This window comes from Aythya ferina (assembly GCF_964211825.1).
Source record: "Aythya ferina genome assembly, chromosome: 21".
Lineage (NCBI taxonomy): Eukaryota > Metazoa > Chordata > Aves > Anseriformes > Anatidae > Aythya > Aythya ferina.
The window spans coordinates 6,158,179-6,178,333 of record NC_140319.1 but is presented as its reverse complement, the minus strand read 5'-3'; the positions used below and the strand labels follow the sequence as shown (position 1 = coordinate 6,178,333).

At 46.3% G+C, this 20,155-nt stretch overlaps 1 protein-coding gene and 1 long non-coding RNA gene across 5 annotated transcripts in view; one reads left to right on the top strand and one right to left on the bottom strand.

Moving 5' to 3' along the window:
• Positions 1 to 20,155, top strand: part of RERE (arginine-glutamic acid dipeptide repeats) — a 223,897-nt gene that overhangs the window by 38,243 nt on the left and 165,499 nt on the right. For 3 of the 4 annotated variants that reach the window (XM_084495029.1, XM_084495028.1, XM_084495026.1), the window contains exon 1: positions 10,603 to 10,739. The exons of the other annotated variant lie outside the window; for it this stretch is intronic. The gene's annotated coding sequence lies outside the window, so the exon portion shown is untranslated. Of the gene's footprint in view, positions 1 to 10,602; positions 10,740 to 20,155 lie in introns of those variants that run through there. 4 annotated transcript variants of the gene reach the window in all.
• LOC311422342 lies at positions 8,323 to 9,944 on the bottom strand. Its single transcript, XR_014685289.1, has 2 exons — positions 9,824 to 9,944; positions 8,323 to 9,412 (listed from the first exon to the last, which is right to left on the bottom strand). It is a non-coding gene; the product is annotated as an uncharacterized lncRNA (long non-coding RNA).

Sequence of the window (20,155 nt, the reverse complement as noted above, 5' to 3'; positions counted from 1 at the left end):
GTGTGGAAGAGTGCTTTGGACACTTGCATGTTGTTGTCGGGGATGTATTTTTCTAGTTAACGTGGTGAGCAGTTGCTTAATTTGCAAAGCTGTTACTTCTCTTGATCCTGACTATAGTAAAAAATCAATGTGCTCTCTGCAGTCTGAACTAATAGGAATCAAACTCATTGAAGCATGAAAATGGTTTAATCAACAGAGAGCAATCTTAAAGGTTACTTTAAACAGAAAAAAAAGGAAGAAAAAAGAAAAAACGCTATCACTCAGGCTTGGAAACTAAAGAGCAAAGCACGGCACTTCATGCCTTAAGGTAGATTAATGGAGGGAAGGCTGGAAAAGGTTTAATTTGAAATAGATAGAGTGATATTTTTAGGAGCTACTGGATTTCCAAGTCTTTATAACAACCCCACCCAACTGAATATATCTCTGGTCTTTGAATAAATTGTCAAAACTGAAAAATAACTATGGGTTTCTTGGTGCCGTGAAAGGCACTCGGTGGGTTCATTGCAGGGCCTGAATCCAACAGGACGCTCAGGCTTGCTCTTGACCTCATTTAAATAAGCAGGCATCAGTGAACAAAACAAATCTGTTGCATATCTGGTTCTTGGTACCCCCAAATACAGATTTTATTGAGAAGGAACAGTGTAAGTGACAGCAGTATGTTTTGTCGTCCGCTCCTTTGGAAAAAAATCCAAATGGTGTTGGGAGTGGAATTTAAACTGTTCTGGTTTTACTGTCTTGGGACCCTGTAAATTGGGTAATGGACAAAGCAACTATTCCTACACACCTGTAAGGGGAGGCTAGGGACTAAACTTGCATTTTGCTTTCTTGAAATTGCATTCGCTGTTAATATTTAACCACTGCTAACAACTGTGCTTTACCACTGAGACTGTGAATACAGGCTCAGATTGTAGCTTAGCTCTCCAGTTCCCTCTCCTCTAAACTTCAGTTGATGGTTTTCTGCTCACTTCTGACAATTCCCTGTTGAATACACTTCCCAGCCATGCCTCGTGCTGCTGCACACTGGCGTCCTCCTGGAAATTAAAGAGCAGTGTGACCCTTTTCACACGTGGCTTGAGCGCTTTGACGCTGGAACGATGTCTGGAGGTTATAAAGAAGGAAGGGATGGATAACCGGGTGTGTGTTCTGCTTAATGATTCTTTAGGGAAACTGAAACAGCAAGTGTAACCTTTAAATTATGTTTTCACATCTTGATATGCCACCTTTGGCACATTCAGATGTTAAAGTAAAGAAATAAAGTTTATTTCATGAGGAAGTTGGCTGCCAAGCTTTAATGCCAGTTGCCTTAATGGATTATTAATGAACTCGTGAGGTGTACGTGTATCTAGTTACTGATAAAGCACTAGCATTAAAATTCAGCAGTCCCTATCGCTACCCTAATCAAAGGCTAGACGTTATGTTCAGGAGAGAATGAAATTATAGCTCAGAGGCCTAAGAAAGAACACCTTTGACATGCGATACGTTAGAGGACCTGCCTGTGCTCCTCTGGATTTTCATGCACTTTGTACGCTTTTTTGTTGCTCTTAGTTCATGTCGGGATGAATTGAGTTGTTAGCTGGAGTGGAAACCCCATATTTTAACTTCCAGTGATGTTGCTTACATTCATGCGCTGTTTTTCCTTTGTGCTTGCAGTTGGGCTGCTGTCAGCACTCAAGGGGAGAACTAAAGGCTTCAAATTTACAACTGCAAAATCAAGTCTGGACATGGTCTTCGTGACTTACTTGAATTTGCAGCTTTTTTGGTGTTTGGTTTCAAATAGCATTTGTTTTAGGAGTCTGACACTAGGTGGCATGCTGCAGCTTGACCATGCTGGCGATGAGCAGATTTAAAAAAAAAAAAAAAGTCCTGGATTACTTCTGGGCCCTTTTTGTTGAAGGTTTCTTATGTTTCTGTGCAGGGGCTTTAAAGCTGCTTATTTATTGTTACACGGGAAGCCTGCCTCGCATCAAGTGAAACTCCTGCATTCCTTTTGTCCAGAAATGTTAGCTGTTCATGTAAATTTAACGTAGAACGTGTAAATATTTTCTTAAGTGAATGTTTGTTTTTTGGAAGTGTCCTTTGATAGGTACATATGCATGTGTTTCGGCTAGGGTTTGATTTGCGATCTGCACGCAGCTGATTTCATCAAAGCTGTCATTTTTGGAACACAATTTGGAGTGGGAGGGAAGGGTGCTTTGATGTTTGCAGTTTTCTGCAAGTACTTTGAAGAAATTATGTAGATAGCTCTCACTCGGATCTGTTTTACCAACTTGCCTTGAAATTATTTGTTTGTCCAAGTCTCAGGATTACATCTTCTAAGTCTTTTGGTCTTGGCTTCTGTGATGTCTTTCCATGCGGTATGAAGAGACCCCAAAATAGGAGACCTGGGATGCCTCTTCTGTTAAACTTTGTTAATTCTGGGCCAGCAGCAGGGAAAAGCTAGCGTGTTGCCTTAAGAGCCTTCCTTGAAATGAGGCTGATGTGGGTGTTTCTGGAGGAGCTGCCCTGCGTAGGAAAACCCAAGGGTGCCGGGGGGGCCGAGACTGGCGTGCTTTTGCTTGAAAGGAAGTTCAAGGCAGAACCCAGTCATGTGAATGGGATTTTTTTAAGCCCTTGTGTGATTTGTGTTCAATCCTGGTAGGAAAACGTGCCTTGTTTTGACAAGTAGCCCAGAACTGATTTACATTAAAATTTCCAGCAGGCTCAGTTATTTTCAGCGGAGGGTGTTTAACGAGTTAGTGTAAAGCGTGCTTAACTCGTTGCCACCTCTTCATCTACGGTATGGGAATGGGAAATATTGTGAGAATAATTTTGAAAGGCCCCTTTGGCTGTTAATTGGCTGATAAAGGCTATCAAAAAATCTGCTGCGCCGCTTTGTTCGCTTGAAGCCTCTGTGTAGGTGGCTGAAGGCTGCTGGGGGAGAGGTGTTCCTCCTTCAGCTAATCCCGCTCTGTTTGAAAAACAAATCAAAACGAGTTGAGTGCGGCAAGCTGCTTATTTAATTTGTGTGCTCTAAGGCAGCTCATGTTGCTCTCTAAGCAGTACGGTTTTAAATTGGTCTTTATCAAGTCTTGCAAAGTGGAGGGAGACCTTGCTCAGTGGGACTAAAGGTCTCGTTTCCTAGCGTAGCAAACTGTCGCGTGGAGAAGACGGACGCGTGCTCACACTGGTTGCACTTCTTGCCCCAGTATACTTTTTTAATGCTCTTAGGAAGTGGATGAGCGTGTGGTTGGGAAAAGGATCGATTTTCCACCAAACTAATATTGCTTCCTATGAGACAGGAGTTGTCTTTGTTTGCTTTTGTAAGGGGGGAATGAGAAGAGGAACAAACTTACTTTATTCAATTGCATCATTCCATGTTATGGGGGATTCTGGAGAGGTGTGGTGCTTGGATGGGTTCCCTACTTGGTATCTTCTCCCATAGGTTTGGGAAAACAAGCATTTCTTCTCCATCTAATGGAGCTGGAGTCACGCAGTTCCAAACTGCTCACATATTTTCAAGATTATAGTAGAAACTTCCTGTTTTTAGAGCTTATCTGACCGTCTGGAGGGAAAGATTATTATAGCTACGGTCACATCCTGTGGTTATTGTCACTTAGAGAGGGGAAAAAAAAAAGCCTATTGAATTTTTCTGAAGCTTTTGAATGTGAAAGTGATTATTATACAAAAAACGTTGAGAGCTGTAGTCACGTTTTCTATCTCCACTGTGACTTCAATAAAAGACCATAAATCCACAGCAAACTTTACGTGTCGGTTAGCTCAGTGTCTGCTGTACTGGGGGTGTTGAGAAAATCTTTTGGTAAAGAATCTGTCTTATTCTAGAGAGATTGGAAAGGAAGCATTTGGCAGTCATTTCCTTTAGCTTGTGAGTATAAGCATGCTTTATATTATAATAGCTTAAACATACCACAGGCTGTTGATAGAGGTATCAAATTTTCCATTCCCAAAGTTACTCTTAGTTGAAACTGGAGGGGAGAACGGGCAGGCTTCCATTGTTTTACAACCGCTTTGATAGAGTTGAAAAAGATGTTTGCTTGCTTCTTCCTTCCCTGCTTTTCTTTAGCCTCACAGCCCCCACCACGGGTTTTTGTACAAAAACAGCTCTTCAACCTACTGAAGGGTTTATTTTCTTTGGTTTTACGTACAGCTGAGAATAAATGTTTTCCTGCTTTGTTGATCCATTTCTTATATTCTCATGTATGTTAATTTTCCCTTTTACACAAGGCCCTTTCTTGACAAATACCTTTTGTTCTCACAATTTTAAGATCTCCTCTAAACTAAATTGTATATCATCTTGTAGTCAAATTTAAGAAGTTGCTGAACAGGTTGACGTATTGCTGTATGTGTACTGCAAGCTGGCAGACGGAATTGGAATTAGCTTTAATATTCTTGGTTTAGTTTACTAGTCTGTAATCCTGAGTTTTTCAGGACAGGGATCTTCTGCTTCCCTCATCTCCCCCAGCAAAAAAAAAAAAAAAGGATGAATTTTTGGTTATAAAGAATAAGAGAAAACAAAGCAGAGGAAAAATATTGGAAGAAAATGATTTCAGTGATTAGCAGACGTGCTCCTTTTCTGCTTAGCTTTCTGCCTTGCCTGGTTTGTTTCGATTTCCTGACGTGTAAGCCATAGCCGGGTCTCAAGTTACTTGCCTCACTGCTCGCTCCTTAGTAGCGTGGTCGCAGTATCCCAGCTGAATTTATTACATTTTGTACTTACATACTTATCTAAGTACATAAAAGCTTTTATTGTAAACATCCTGCCAAGTCGCGGGGTTCCTCAGCTCGTTCATCCACATGACCTTTTTTCATTTTTCACTTGGCTCTTCCCAAAGCAAGCATGCTGTCCTGGCCGGATTTCCTCCTGGAGGTGCAGCTCCTTTGGAGCACCATCCTTGAGATCAGCTTCAACTGTAAAGAGTTGCTGTCCCCCTCCTCTGTCTTGTCCTTGTCTTCATTCTCTCTCTTCGTTAGGCACATGGAAGCCACGGAATCAGGAGGGATGAGACTCCACAGCCCCTCTGGGGGCCGGTACAGTGAAGCAGTGTTTGGGGGGAGCCTCCTGTGCTCCAGCCTGTGCCCGTTGCCTCTTTACACCTTCCCTTCAGGTATTTATAGGCACTGACAACACTGCCCTGAGCCATCTCTTCAGGCTCAGCAGCCCCCCATCACTCTCTGATGGTCCTGAACCAGACCCAGTGCTCCAGGTTTGGACCCAGCAGTGCTGAGCCGAGGGAAGGATCTGCTCTCCACCTGCTGTCTGGCTTCCAGCGTTGATGTAGCTGGTGAACTGAGTCCTCAGCATTTGAAAGGGGAGAACAGGGAGGAGGGCATGGGCTGACACTGTTGTGAACACTCACTTAATTGTGTGGAGACTTGAGATTGCAAAGAGCTCCTAGTGGGCTCCACAACAACTGTTTATTTTTTCTTTTTTTTTTTTCCTCAACACTTCTTCAGCTAGGCCTTTCTGTAAAATCCTGAGATTTCCAGCATGTGAAATTGCTTTAGCAGTCTTCACAGCTCCCTGGGGGAGCAACTTTTGTTTTCTCTCTTCCCTACTGTGACAGAAATGCTGCGTGCATCCAAGATGGTGTATAAAAATAACCCAGCAGATTTTTTTCAGGCGTGTAGAATGGAGTTGTGCAGGACTTTCTGTATGTCCTTGAAGTCTCTATCACAATTCTGCAGCTGAGGTGATGCACTGACTGTACCAACAGTAATTTTTTGGCTGCCTCACAGATTCTGGATGTGCTGAGAAAGAACCCGAGGCGACTTGTGATTTTTGCCTAATAACACGCAGGAAGTACTGCCAGTGCACAGATTTTGAGGGCTAATTTATTTCTTGCTCTTCAGAGGATTTTGTCTGCGTTTGTGCTTTGCTCTTGGCATCAGGAATGTGGCCCAAAGGTGTCACCTGATTCTGGGCACCCTGTCCAGGGTGCAGAAGGGGGTGGTGATGTGGTTGTTGGTGACAGTTGCAGCAAGGGCAGTACTGGAATTCTGGGGGCCGGGCGTTGGGGTGGTTGGAGGCGTTGGGGTTCCTCAGACTGCGCTTGGGGGAGCCTCATCCAGAGCCTTGAGTTGGGGTTGGATTTTGAGATACTGACTTTTAAGGCCTTGAGATGTGACTTGAGGTCATCTGAAACATGAATCTGAATGCCACGTAAGTACAGAAAAGAAATCCTAGTTGTTGAGCCATAAAACACGTGATAGAGAGGTGGTTTGCTTCAGTGGGATCCAGGTTAGATGCTGCAAACCTACAGGCTTGAACCGAAGCCTACAAAAAAAACCTGAACACTCTGAAGTTCCATGGCCCATAAAGAGTACAGATTCCATCTGGGGGCTTTAGAAGAGGCAAAAAAAGATTGATCCAAATTTCAGCAGTTACACAGCAAATTACAATAATTCTTCATCTTCTGGTTTGTTAGGACTATTGCATGCTGAATATGTAAACTTGTGGGAGAGGAAGTGGGCAAGACTCTAATTGTGTTTAACTCGGCTGAGTTTACATTCTCCTTAGGCTTGGATTACAGAATGAAATGCCCTTTTGATTATGTTGAAGCAATAGCAATGTTACACTGAATTTCCTCTTAGGGATGGCTTTTGGGGAGTGTGGAAAAGCACCCCCATCGAATTGCGGAGTGAGCTGTAGCTGAATCAGAACTGGGGCACGAAAGTGCTTAGGACTCGATCGATGTTTCCTGAGGGGTGTTGAGGTGTGCTCACAGGCCTCGGGAGTTTTCACGCTTAAATTGTCTGCTTCGGGCTCCTTATTTCCATGAGATGCCATCCCTGTCTTGGCTGGGAATACACGCACTGTCAGGGACAGTCTGGAAACTTTTGATGAGGACTGGAATTAGTGACAGAAATCAAAGCGGAGCTGTGACACTATGAAGCTGTTAGCTGGTTCTCCTTGAACCTGTTCGCTTCCTCTCCTCCCCACCCCATTGCCAAATCCGAAGGGAGAGCCTGATTTCCATGAGAACAGTGTTAAATCCCCTTTTAAAAATAGGTTCAGCTTAGCAGGGGTTTAATGTGTTACACTTCCCAGCTTAGGCAGGCAATGCTATATTAGCTTTTAGAAAGCACTTGTCATAATCGCGTCTCCATGTGTTCTTAAAAGTGAATTTCAGGCATTTTACTTCTTGGCTACGGTTTGTGCAAGGCGGGCAGCGTGCTTGAGTCTGCTTTGGCAGAAGTTAACCGGGTGGTGACTCCGGTGAGCTGCTCTCAAGTGTTTGTGGGACCTCTTTGTCTTGGTTGTCTTAAAAATAAGAAATAAATGACCTGCTTAATCTGCCTAATCTCATTAAGTCTGTTTACAGTTAGTCTGTGTTTCCAGTGTATACAGATCTGGTAGACCTCGGTCTGCTCCTTCAGAGCAGTTTGTCTCGTGGCTGAAATATTTATGTGTGCTTAATGGCTGATCCTGTTGGAAGGAGCAGAGAATGCTGCTGGTGGGTAGATCCCGTGGCTTGGAGGGAGTTATATCGGCGTGCTGGTCTTCAGCTTAGTGCATCTGCATGTAACAGTCCTCAGATTTGGTGGAACCCGTGAGCAGCTATGAGCGATGGCGCTGCGGGTGGCATGTCTAGAAAGCAGCACACTCTGCAGCCCTTTGAGGATGCGCTGTCACTTCTCAGTGCTCAATCTTTCTTAAGCTGACGTGCGTAGGTACAGCATACAAAGCGTTAGATTATTCACGGGAAGCACTGAAACAGCAAACGGCAAGTTAACGGGTGCTTCCCAGCTCGTGGCATAAGGAGAGGTGTGTGTGGGTGGGTGTGTGTGTACGTGCTTCTAAGCAGTGTCAAGAATTACTGACAGCAAGTCAAAACCTTATTCTTTTCCATATTTTCAGCTTCTATTGTTGATTATCCTCACTTCCAGGTGCCCTGTGTAACTAATGCTCGTAATGGACTTGATGGCAAGTTCTGGGCCATGCATCGAGGCCCGTGGCATACGGAGCTCCTCCGGTTGTACATCCCTCGTCTCCTCTTATGTGCTCACCGTGGCAGTGAGAAATGTGGGCTGGAGCTGCCATGCTCAGTGTGTGCCCAAATAACCAGCACACGCCGAGCGTGACGTGCTGCTAGCATTCATCCCAAAGCTGCCTTTGGGTGAAGCTCTGATTGAGCCCGCTCTAGGTCTTTGTGTGACCAGCTGGGATGGTTTTTGTGTGAATGGTTGGGATGGGTTGTGTGTGCGCCTAACTCGGGGCTCGTCCCTTTCTCAGACGTGTGCTATTAGCACTGATGATAAAAGAAATGCTTTTGTGAGTTTATAATGCAGTGACTAGCAAAGGTGTATTTAATGACCAAGAAAAGAGTTTCATCTTTTATAATCCACTTTCAAAAGGAAAGATGAAAAGTCTCCATTGCCAAATGGAGCTGGAGGCTGTGCTCAGTGCATGGGTTTTTTTTGAATTTTGCTCTGTGAAACGGGGGCAGATCTACATATCTCGCAGGAAAGCCAATTAGCGAACATTGAGTTGCTTCTGATGTCAGTGATTGAATGCTGGAGCTGTTGTGTTCATTCAAGGATCTCAGATGTGCTGTACAAACCAGGTGGGACCTCAGATGGTTGCACTGCCATCTACCACATTGCCAAACCCTGACGTTGGTTTGCCCTGGCTTTGCGAGGCAGTGTCTGAGGCTTGAATCCAGTCCTGCTGTGCTCAGGTTGCTGGATGTTATTGCACTTTGCACTGTTGAACAACTTTAATTGTAATGGGATATAAAAAGAAAATCTACAGTTTCATATTTTTTTAATTTGAGTGTACTTTTCCAAAATACACTGACTTGTAGGATTAGCAGTTCGAAGTGGCAGGGAACTCTGTCCTAAAGTGATAACGTATTTTTGAACAAATCCCATCAAACAGTATTTTTTTTTTTTTTTTAAATACATGGAACTTGGCCTGAATGAACTTACTGCTGGAAAGCTCTTGGAAGTCATTGGAAGTAAATACTTCCTCAAATGCACACTGGAGCAGTAAGTTCCTTTCCATGGCTTGCCAGATGTCAGGCCATATTTGATTAGAAAATTGAAGTGAGGATAAATGCAGTGGTTGCTTTGTGCTGACTTGAGGATTGAATTTCAGCTCTGGCAGGTTTGGAGCTATCACACAGCTACTTGGTTATGAGGCTTATTTTGAAGCCGCTTGCCTTTCCAGCCCAGGCTCCAGCTGAGAAGCTGTTGTACAATGGATATTGCGGGAGCGAAGCTCGTGCTGCACACCATTTTCAATTTGTATCGATCATAGCAGTCTTGCAAGGTGGCAAGGGCATTAGAATTAATCAGCTACTCGTGCTTCAGCTGTGTTAGTGGTTTCAGGTAGCAATTTCCAGAAAGTACAGCATAATTTTGAAGCTGGACCTTTGTCTCCTGAAGGACTCCTTGTACAAAACGCGAGGCATGCCTATGGATAAAGGGAGGGGAAACACAGCTACAAATAACAAACAGCATCAGGAAAAAAAAAAAATCACTTAGCAGACAGCACTTGAGGGTGTTGCTCAAATTAAGTGGTTCTGTGAACCTTGCTTTCTCCCTTTCTGTAAGTTAAAATACTACTGCGGGACTGGGGAGCGGATGCGCTCGGCAGGGCAGCAGCGTGCCCTGGTTCATTCATTACCCTCAGGTAATAAATCACATCGCTGGCTTGTTTTGCATTTTACTCTGCGATGGCAATAGCGAGGCTCTGCCCTAAACCAGAGCTGGTGCTACCAGCCGAAAGGCTCCTTGGTGTCGTGCGGGCAGACACGCGGCTAGAGGTAAACACCCGTTATTTAAAAAAAAATAATAATAAAAAAAAATATGGCCGATTAAGTACAATTAAAAGGAAGAGGTTTTGCTGAGCAGACGAATTCCTCTTGCTGCTGGGGAGTGGGGAGGGCTGGAGGGAGGCAGGCTCCTCAGGAACACGGCTCCTGCAAACCTGTGTGAGAGGGGCCTGGGCGAGGCACCTCTGCTTCTTGGGGGACCCCTCTGGACCCCCTTACCCCCATTTCACCCCCTCCCAGACCTCCACTACACCCCCGTACACCCCCACTGTACCCCTTAGACCCCCTAGATCCCCCCCCAGACCCCCACTACAACCCGTTAGGCCCCGCTAGCCCCTTCCACACCCCCACTACAACCTCTAGTAGCCCCTAATTCCCCTTAAACTGTCCCCTTAGGTTCCCCCAGACCCCCTTAAGCTCCCCTTAACCCCCCTACACCTCCTCAGACCCCTTCAAAAAAATCCCTTACACCCCCTCAGACCCCTCCTACCCCCCCTCACACCCCCTAGACCCCCTTACACCTCCCCTAACCCCCCACAACTCCCCCCTAGACCCCCCCCACCCCCTCATTTCCCCCCTCAGCCCCCTCTACCCCCATCCCCTCGCTCCCCTCGGCTCCCTGCTTCCTCCTTCCCCCCTCATGGGTGGTTTGGGGCCGGGCTCCGCGCCGGGTTTTCCCCCGCTCCGCTCCGCCTCGCCGGGGCCGTGCCCGCCTCCTGCCGCCGCCGAGCGGGGGCCGGGCCCGGTGGCTGTGGCGGCGGCGGCAGCGCCGTGAGGGGGCGGCTGAGGGAAGGAAAGGGGGGAGCCCGGGGAGGGGGGCGCCGCTCCTCGCTCCTCGCCCCGGCCTCGCAGCTGGGCGGCGAGGAGGGAGGGGGCCTCCTTTTGTTCGCCAGCTGCGGCTGCTCCTCGCTGCCTCCTCCTCTTCCTCTTCTTCCTCCTCTTCTTCGGCTCGACCCCGCCGCTGAGGTGAGTGAGGGGCTGTGGGGGCGGCGGTGCCCCGGGTGCTGTTTGGGGTAGGGGGTGCGCCCGCCTCGCGTCCCCGCTGCCAGCTCCTCGTCTCCTGTCCCTCTTGGCAGTTCTCATGTGGGGTTTGGTGCTTTTGTTGTTGCTGGTTTGGGTTTTTGGGGTGTTGTCTTGTCTTTCTGGCCCGCTCCTGAAAAAGTTGCGCCAAGTGGGTAGGTGAGGCTGGCCGGAGGAGGTGGGGATGCGTTGGGACACAGGGCAGCTCTCCGTGCCAAACGCTGGGCTTCTGTGCCCTAAATACAAGCAGCTGGGCTAAACAGGCATCCTGCGCTTAATTTTAACTTTGAGCAGGCGCGGTAAGAAGATAAAGGATCACATTTGGCTCATCCGGACGGGAAGCTCACCCCACGGAGTGCCTGCCCATCACCGAGGGCTCAGGCGCAGGCTGTGACTTCTCCACCGGCGCTTCGAGGCCACGGTGGGTTTGGGCTCCTCTGGAGACCCATCGGCCTCCTCCCAGCCTCCTTTCCATGTCTGGAAGCGCCGCTGGGTGAGGAGAAGCTCAAAATCGGTATGAAAAAGAGGAAAGTTGAGAAAGGCGGCGTGGTGCAGCCTGAAACATTCGTGCTCCACCAGTATGGTTCTTCTGGGAACTCCAAGTTGAAAGTAAACAGGATTTAAAGCCCTACAGACAGAGGAACACTATTCCAATGTAAAGCCATTAATCTGCAGGCAATTAGTTCCAGACGCGCAACCAACTCTGCATTTTTGTCAGTTTTTGTTCTTACAGGCGATTGCATTTTTGAGTACTTATAGTGCCTAGTAAATATCACAAGACAGACATTTTAGATGCTTAACAGCGAGTTGAGAATTGTGTGGGAGCAGCGTTTAAACGCTTTTATTTGTTTTTCCAACCCGGTAATTTAGTAGTGTTTAAACTATTTTTATAAAGATCTCTGGGAGCAGTGAAAGGTGGTTTTGAGTGCGGAGCACTTGAGCGCTTGTTGTGCTCTGGCAGGCTGGTGCTTGGCAGGCACTTCTCCAAGTGCTATTTGATCTGGCTGCAGGATAGAATGGACTAGGATTACACCATTTTTCCCCCCCTGTGGCTGTTTGAAAGTGATGCATCAGCGAGCGGTGGTCAATAGCGTATTTTAGGACTTAAACCGTGTGTATTCTCCCTGAGCAGGTTTCCAGAGAAAGGCAGTTGAGATTTTGTCTTGTTTTGCGGTCAGGATTTATGAATTGAGGCGAGGGCTGACGTAATCTATCCTACCGCTTCCTTTGTGTGTTTTATAGTTGATAGTGCTTTGTTTTACTTAAAATAGCCCCGGCTGTTTCTCAAGTGCTTTCTATCTCCTTTGTGCTGCGGCCTTTGCTAGAAGCAGGCAACTTGTTCAAGTTGTGTGTGATTGTGCCTCCCAAGGAAATGGTTCCTTCGCTTTGTCAGTGAGGTTCAGGGAATTGCCTGTGTGTTAAGTGGATGAGCCTTTAATTTTAATTACCATAATGCTGTACACAGCTGTTCTGTCAGAAAGCGGTGCCTGTCGGCAGTTTTACTACAGGTTGTAGAGTCTCTTGGTGCGTCTCCCAGCCCCTCTCTGGCTTTCTTTTATTTATGTAGCTGTGACGAGATGGGGCTTTTGTTTCCCGATGGGAGTGGGTAATAGCTCATCTGTGAGAGGGCTTTTGTTTTGATTTTGCATGTGGGGAAAGGAAAACAAGCCATTTATTATTAAACTAATGCTAAGCCTCCTTGTGGTCAGGCAGCGTGACCTTCCTCAGCCCCTGGCGTGGCCGGGGGCAGTGCTGGCCATCGTCTCGCAGGGCCAGCGCGGGTTTCCTGGGGTTTGTGCTGCGAGTTGCTGCCATGGGGAGTGACCTCCGTGGAGGTGAAGCACTTCAAGGGTTGCTGTGCTCTCCATCTGGAAAAAAAACACCTACAGAAACAAAGCCAGTCCCCTTTGGCACCCAAGATTAGTCTCCTACTGCTGCAATTTAGACCTCAGCGGACTGGCACCGACTGCAAATCCAGCCTGACAGGCAGTGTGTAGTCCAGACAGCCGGTTTTGATAGCCAAGATGAGCTGCTTAGGTTAGATGTGGTTGAGGTTTATGGGCACAAAAAGCCCCCTTTCAGTAACTTTGTTTCATCTTGGTAACAGGGTGCTGTAGCTTTTCTGAGAGGTCTCTTTTAGAGACTTGGCTGATGTTCTGGTCTTTAAAGAGCGTGGGGCTTCATGGGTTTGCCCCTGGATGTCAGGTCAGCGTGCCTAAGTTCAGCAGTTCTCATTTTGGGACTTCCAGCAGGTACAGAAAAGTTGTGAGAACACTCCATATGCTGAATGAGGAGTAAAATCAGCCTGTAAAACACTGAAAACCAGTAGTTCTGACATTTGTTTGTACACGCTGCCGGTGTACACCTGACATCCACTCGCTGGTTTCAAAACACCAAAACAATTGTGGAGACAGAGGGTGCAGAAATAGATATCGTGTTGGAGACAATCATTGTGCATGCAGTGCTGTTTTCCCCCCAGGGGCTTTCAAATTAAGGATATTCCTTTGCAGCATGAGCCCAGCCTCTGACAGACGAGTGGATTAAAACACGGCGGCTGGAGTTGTTGCAGTCCCAGCTGTTGGCCTTATGTCTCTGGTGGTCATCGTTACGCTCGGCCCCACAGCAGGATACCTAGATTGTAAGTGGGACGTGGTTTTGAACCACCATGGTTTGGTTCAGTAATAATTCTAGTTGGGTTGAATACTCTCTGCAGAAAGCAGAAACAGCTCAGGAGCTCAGGTACAAGTGTGTTGGACAATTCTTTTTCAGGTGTGTGAGGGTTGTAGGGATTTGGCTTCCTTGGCTCCTAGCGAAGAGCTCCAGAGGAGCAGGTAGAACTGGCACCGCTTCCTTGGTGTTAGGGAGCAGAAACTGCGTACAGCCGGTGGGGTAAGGCTCAGATCAGTAAATGACTGTAGGAACATTGAATTGCTTTTTTTTTTTCCATTTAAAGTGTAAATAAGAGATGCTATCGTAATCACTGTTCCCAAATTAGAAGGCTTCCTGATAATCTGATGTGAATGTCTAATGTTCGGTTGTGTGGATCTGTTTCAAGTTGTTTGTCTTTGCCTGCAGAGCACGGCGTGTGGCTCTGCAAGTGTCTGCTCCAAGGGGCAGCGAGAGTGGTTCTGGTGCATGAGACAAAGGTTGTGTAGGTCCCTGATCCCACGTCTCTCTGGGCCTCCTCTCAGAGTATTTTATCAGCCCCTGCTAAAGAAAGCAACAGCCCACATCGCTGTAACACACTGAATTAGGCAACAGAGGAATAGGACCCATGAGAAACTTCCTATAATCGAGTTAGCTCTGTTTATGAAAAGTGTCGTGAAACATCTTGAAAAGGATCAAAGGGAAATGTGTTTTTTATACTTCAACTTTCCTAACAAAGGTGAAATTCTTTCCAGAAGAAAGGACAAAAATAATATTTACTCCAAAGCTTGCCTGGGGAGTTGGTTTGAGTTGTGACCTTTGGATGCAAAGTGAGAACAAATAGCGGTGAAAAATGTAAATGATTAAAACAAGCTGGCCTTCCTTAGGAAACTGTTTTGGTCAAGTTTTGCCAAGAAGAGGCCGTAGTGATTGGATAAACACCCGGCTACTGGAATAAATAATATTTGATTGCGATGTGTAAGTTTTCTTATAACCACGTGGTCTTGGTGTGGTGGGTTTGCAGTTCTGGCTTTCCCTGGTGTTAGCAAAAGCATGAAATTAATGGTGGCTGTAAAGGCAGTGCTGACAGCAGAGCTGCACGCTTGCTCTTGGGGAAGTAACAGCACATTTTGAAAGAGACTTGGCTTGATTGGGCAATAGCAAGTGTGGAATAGCAATCCTGGAATGCAGAAATATTTGTTCCTAGTTAAATATATGCAGGTTTTCTAGTTGGTCTCATTTTAAAATAACTTCACTGAAAAGCTGTCTGCTAGGTAAATCTTGCATGAAACCCAACCAAACTTGGTGTAGCTGCACTGTTGCAGCTGTAGCACCACTTCTGTGCACGTAACACGTTTTTTTCTTAGGTGCTGATTTGAATTTTCTCAAAACATTCAAAACCGGCGACGCTTTGGTTTTGGCAATGCTTTCTTTGTGAACTTGCTTATTTAGAGAGATCAAAATGACTTGCTTTGGAGATAAAGCTGAGATTCGGGTAATAGGCAGTCACTGTTTCTGCAGCCTCTGGGGTCTGACAAACTTACATTTCTGTGTATATGGTTAAAATTTCAAGCCTTTCATGGTGTGAATGTCAGGTTTTGTGCGTGTGCTAATCTTGTTTCAGGAGGTCAGGGCCTCTGTGTTTTGATAGTTGTTGGGAACTGGCAGAAGTGCCGAGTGTAGCCATTGCACTGGATGTTTTAATCCATAGTTCTGTCATTCCTCATCCATCTAGGTTGTAAAAAGCAGCAAAAAGTTCAGAAATGTAATCCTGGTGGTGTAGCTCTAGGTTCTCTCGTTCGTGACTGTGGGGGTTTCAGCCTCCTAATCTTATCGTCTGCAAAATTAATATATTTACCTCGGGCAGAGCTGATTGTTACTTCCGCTGACCTTGGGAAGTTCACAGCCTTTTGCTCCTGCCAGCTTCCCTCCCTGGGGTGCGTGGCTTGGGAAGGCACCCAGCGGGGGGTGGAGGCATTTAAACCAAGCACAGCTTGGACCCAGCTCATTGCATCTTTCCGTGTCGGGCAGTTTCTGGGGTTTAGTCAGTGGCTGGTGACTAAAAGCGGCCTCAGCAGGTGGTTAAATTGCAAGATGATATGGAAATGACTGAGCCAGAGCACGACTCGGTTCAGCTCGAGCACTGGGGGAAGAAAAAAATCCCCCATCCTTACGGGCTGTGCTAACAGCCCCCCGTAGAATTGACTTTTTGCAGGCACTCAAAACACAGTGTATTTGCTCCGTTTCCTATTGAAATCTAACAAAGGAGCCAAAAATCAGATTTCCCTTTCCTGATAATAAAGCTATTCCTTCGAGATCAGAGCCGGGAATGGATTTTTTTGCTGTAGCAGTTGCTGCTGATTAGCTGAATGCTCCCAGGTAATCTCGTATGCTGGTTTGGCGGAGCGGGTATGAGGAGGAACACGTCGAACCCTCGTGCTTAATATTCGAGTATTGTAACTGACTTCAAGCTGCAGACCCAGCCTGTTTGTAGTTAAGACTGATATAAAAGAGTTAAGAGCAGCCCAAGGTTATTAGATCATTTGGAAACTGATTACCCTTTCACAGTGTAATAAAGTAATTATGAATAGTGTATGAAAATTGGTTGCAGTCTGTTTCAACATTATGACTGCCTGTCTTTAAAAGGAATCGCATTGTCCTCTTTTGTGTTGTTCTTATAATTTACATATTCAAAGCACGTTAGATATTTGTCACTTCCAGCTGTAAATGCTAAATAGCATTTAAAAAAACAAATTATGCCATCTGTTTGTGTAGGTTTCTGTGAGGTTTCTCAGTTCTTGATAATATTTCACCTTGGGTCTGTTCTCTTTACAGTAGGACGTGCCACTGTTGCTAGGGGAATGCGAAGTGCGTCCTGGTCGGAATTGAAAGAGGCCTTTCATGCGTGGAGCTGGTGGGTGCGCCCGAGCAGAGCTCCGGCAGCTGGTGGCAGGGCACTGCCCCGCAGCCCCGACCTAGGGAGAGGTGGGGTTTGGAAGGAAGCCTTTGTGATGCTCTGTTTTTAATTTAGGCAGCCCATGATCAAATGCTTCAATATCAATCTGAATTCTTAATTTTTTTTTTAAACGTAGCCTAATTTGGCTTGTGCACAAACGAAACTGGCAGCTCCGAGTGACAGAATTTGTGACCAAAAGATTGTTTATGTTGAAAATAGGCAGAGCTGTGGTCTCTAAAGCACAGCTAGGAGCGGCTTACCTTGGGATTGTGTGTGTTGCCTGTGCACCTTTTACCAGTCCCCTCCTTTCCAGAGGGCTGGTTCAGCTCGTCATGGGGCTGCTGCTGATTTCCTGGCATCTAACAGCAGGCCCTGAGCAATGGCACCGCTTGGGGTCCTCTTCCCCGAGGGTGGGCAGGTGCCAGCAGTAACCTCCTGCGCTGTGTCCCCCTCTTTGCTGGTTTAGAGCCTTTATCTGGGGGCCAGGAAGATAAAAGAAGGATGTGTGACCTTTATGGAGTTGCTAAAAGCAGTCCTGCTGGGTTTTAAAACATGGAGACAGCGATGTAAATTGGAACAGTGCAGGGATGTATGTTTAACTTACCGAGTTTGACTTTTTTTTCCAAATGCTGCTGCATAAAGTTGTATTTTGTCATAATGTTTTATGGAATCCATGCTTAGGGCTGAGTGGTTTCCTTCTGAAGACAAGCTGTGGTATGTGAGGTGCCAGAGGTGAAGGAACAAGATAGTTATATTTATGCTCATGTGGGAATTCAGCAGCGGATTAGAATTTCAAGAGCACTACAACACTCCTGACAGCAGAACCTTTGCTCGGTACTTATCTCTCTGCTCATTTCAATAGAGGGAGTTGTTGGGGACAACTTACAAACGCTGTCTGTCAGGTTAATGAAATCCTGAGGCCGTTTTCCTCTCCATGCGACCTGCGCGGTGCCGTGGGGCGATCTGGTGCTGACCTCAGTTTCCCGGGCACTGCGGCGGTCACAGGAGCGTCCCGCTGGATCTCAGCACTGTGCAGGTGCCGCAGCGTGTCCAAAATGCTGCACAAGGGCTCTCTGATAGCACAGCGCCGTGACTCTAAGCTAAATTGATATCTTAGGCTTCTGTTGCACGCTTCTATTGAAGTTGAAAAATGAAGTCCTTGCTGGGCTGCCTCAGAACACTTCAGTTATTCAGCTGCCAGCTGAAGAGCACGCCGGACACGAGGCTCCCTTCTTCTGTGCTCTTACATCTTTATGAAGGTTCCTGGAGACTGCTGATGCGGCTGAAATACCCCTCAAATACTAAACGTGAGGTTCTGCCATGTGGTTTGTGCATTGCTCTCACGGATATCTTGAGTTCGAGGGGCCTCCAGCCAGGCCAGGCATGCTTCATAACCGCTGGTGTCACTTGCTTCAAAACTGGATTTTTAATGCAGTCTGTGTGTTTGAAATGTGCCAGCAGCTCCAGCTTGGTTTGAGTGTTTTCCGTGCAAGTTCTGCAGTGTATCTGCTTTTCTTAAGTAGATAAACAAGTGATCGAGTCCTGTGTGGATAGCTGACGAATAAGAGAAACTTTTCCCATGGTTATCTTGTTTAAAACCTTTTCCTGTCTCTTACAGCCTAAATTGTGCATGTGATTTCTTCAGTTGATTTTTATATCGAAACATAGGTCTCAATATGCACAGAAAATGGTTGTTTTGTCTGGAGTTTATAGTGTTTCTTCCTCTCTGAGTTCTTGCTTTGTTTTTTTGTTTTGTTCTGGGAGAGAGTACATGGTTTTTGTTTTCCCCAAGAGGCCAGTACTTTCTGGAGCTTTTAAAACTCTGAACAGCATGGATTAAGTTATGCCCATCTAGGAAGTAAAGAGGAAAGAGAAATATGCGTGGCGCCACTGTAAAATCCTGAAAAGGTTTTCACTTCCCCCTTGGGCTGAGGGCTTGATGAACGTCCTTCTGTACGAGTTTCTCTTGCTCTTTCTTGGCCTATCAGTGCATGTGATACTAAAGTGCTATCCACAAAAACTTGTTTCGGATTCTTTATTCAGAATAGGTGCAGAAGAGTTCTTGACATGCCTGCTAGTACCGGGACTCATTCTGACTCACAGGCCAGACGATAATTCAGTGCGTGTTGGGAGCTCGTTGGCAGGTAATAAATCTCCCCTAAGCTGTATATGTTATCCCCGGGGAGAGGCTGCAGGGCTGCTGGAGAAAACAGGCTGATCCCCGAGGTGCTGGATGGATTTAATTGGGTCCCAATTGCTGGTGCTTGGTGCGATTGCTTCTGCAGTGTTCTGTAAGTGTGGCTCTGAAGCCAGCTCCTGGCTGGGGCAGTGTTGCAGGAGAGCACTTTGGGACATGGAGGATGGTTTCTGAGCTTCTGCTTGTGGGGCTGCTCCTGCTCGGCTGCACCGAGTGATGGAAGCTTCAGAGGTGCAAGTCCTCCAAGGTAGGCTGGCACAAATAACTTGATTTTGTAACATCTGTAATAAATACCGTGATTTGGGAACCAAGGACAGTACGACAAAGGATCACCAACGTTTTGTTGGGAAGAACAGTGAGAATATGATGCTCTTAGTTATTGTGGAATAAAGGAGGTCTGAAAAGCGTGCCCTGGTCACAGATGGATTAAACACCACCGTGAGCAGCTTAGGACGCTCTGCTCAGCCAAGTGTCCCGTCCGGCACAGGCTGCAGATGGACAGTTTGTGACCTGATGTTGTTTTGGAGCTCTTGATGGTGTCTAACCTTAAAACCTCACGCTGAAAATAAGAGTTGGGAATTTCGTACCTCTTCATGTGGAGGGGAAAAAACCAACCTCCATTTTGCAAGTCTTCTCAGTATAATACATGGCTCGTGTGCCCTTAATTTGCATGTCATGGGGTGTTAGCATATAATTACGGAGTTTTTAAATTTTCACATCCTCATTCATCTCTTTCAGTGTTTCTGGACTCTTATTTTCGTGACGCTGTTGTTCAGTACGCGAAGGATGAGCACCTCCAGATTTAGGGAGGGTGTGATCTGCCATCTCCCGGCTGCTGGTGGTGGCAAATGATGAGATGTGGCGGTAATGTGAACGAGGGCAACACGTTCTTGTGTGGCTTAATAAGGGTTTGCTTCAGTTATTCTACACTTAATGGTTTATGGTCTAATTTTGCAAATCACTGTGCTCAGCAGCTTACAAGATCAGACCTAAATACATTAATCCAACTATATTGCCTCATCCTGTTACATTAGATGCCGTCACTTCAGTCATACAATAGTTAAGAGTCTGCACTGAGAGTACTGGAAGTAGAAATTAATGTCTAAAGCATGACCAAAGTCAGAAGTTATTTCACGCAGCCTTAAAACACTTCTTCTTGTTTTAGATTAGAAGCAGACTAATCACTCGGAGTGTTTCTTAATATTTTCATCCTTTTCTCATGAAAGATGCAGCCAGTTATGAACTGCTTTCCAAGTGGATTTATTAGCGGTGGCCAGCAGGCTGCTGATGCAATCCTTCGTGCAGCAAGGGGCGGCTGCTGATAATTTGAACCATAATGCACAGCACTGAACCTGTGGTGCTTCGGATCTGAGGAGAAATCCGATTGCCCAGGAGCAGTAACGTGGTTATGGAGAAAGGGAATTTTTTACACTTAAAGGAGGAGGCTTGAAAGGAGGAGGGGAAAAAGCAGACAAGCTCGCTCCCTGACTTCCAGAAATGTGAGTAAGGCTTGAGGGAAAAACCACCTGCGAGCTTGCAGGGTGAGAAGTCGTGTCAGATGCT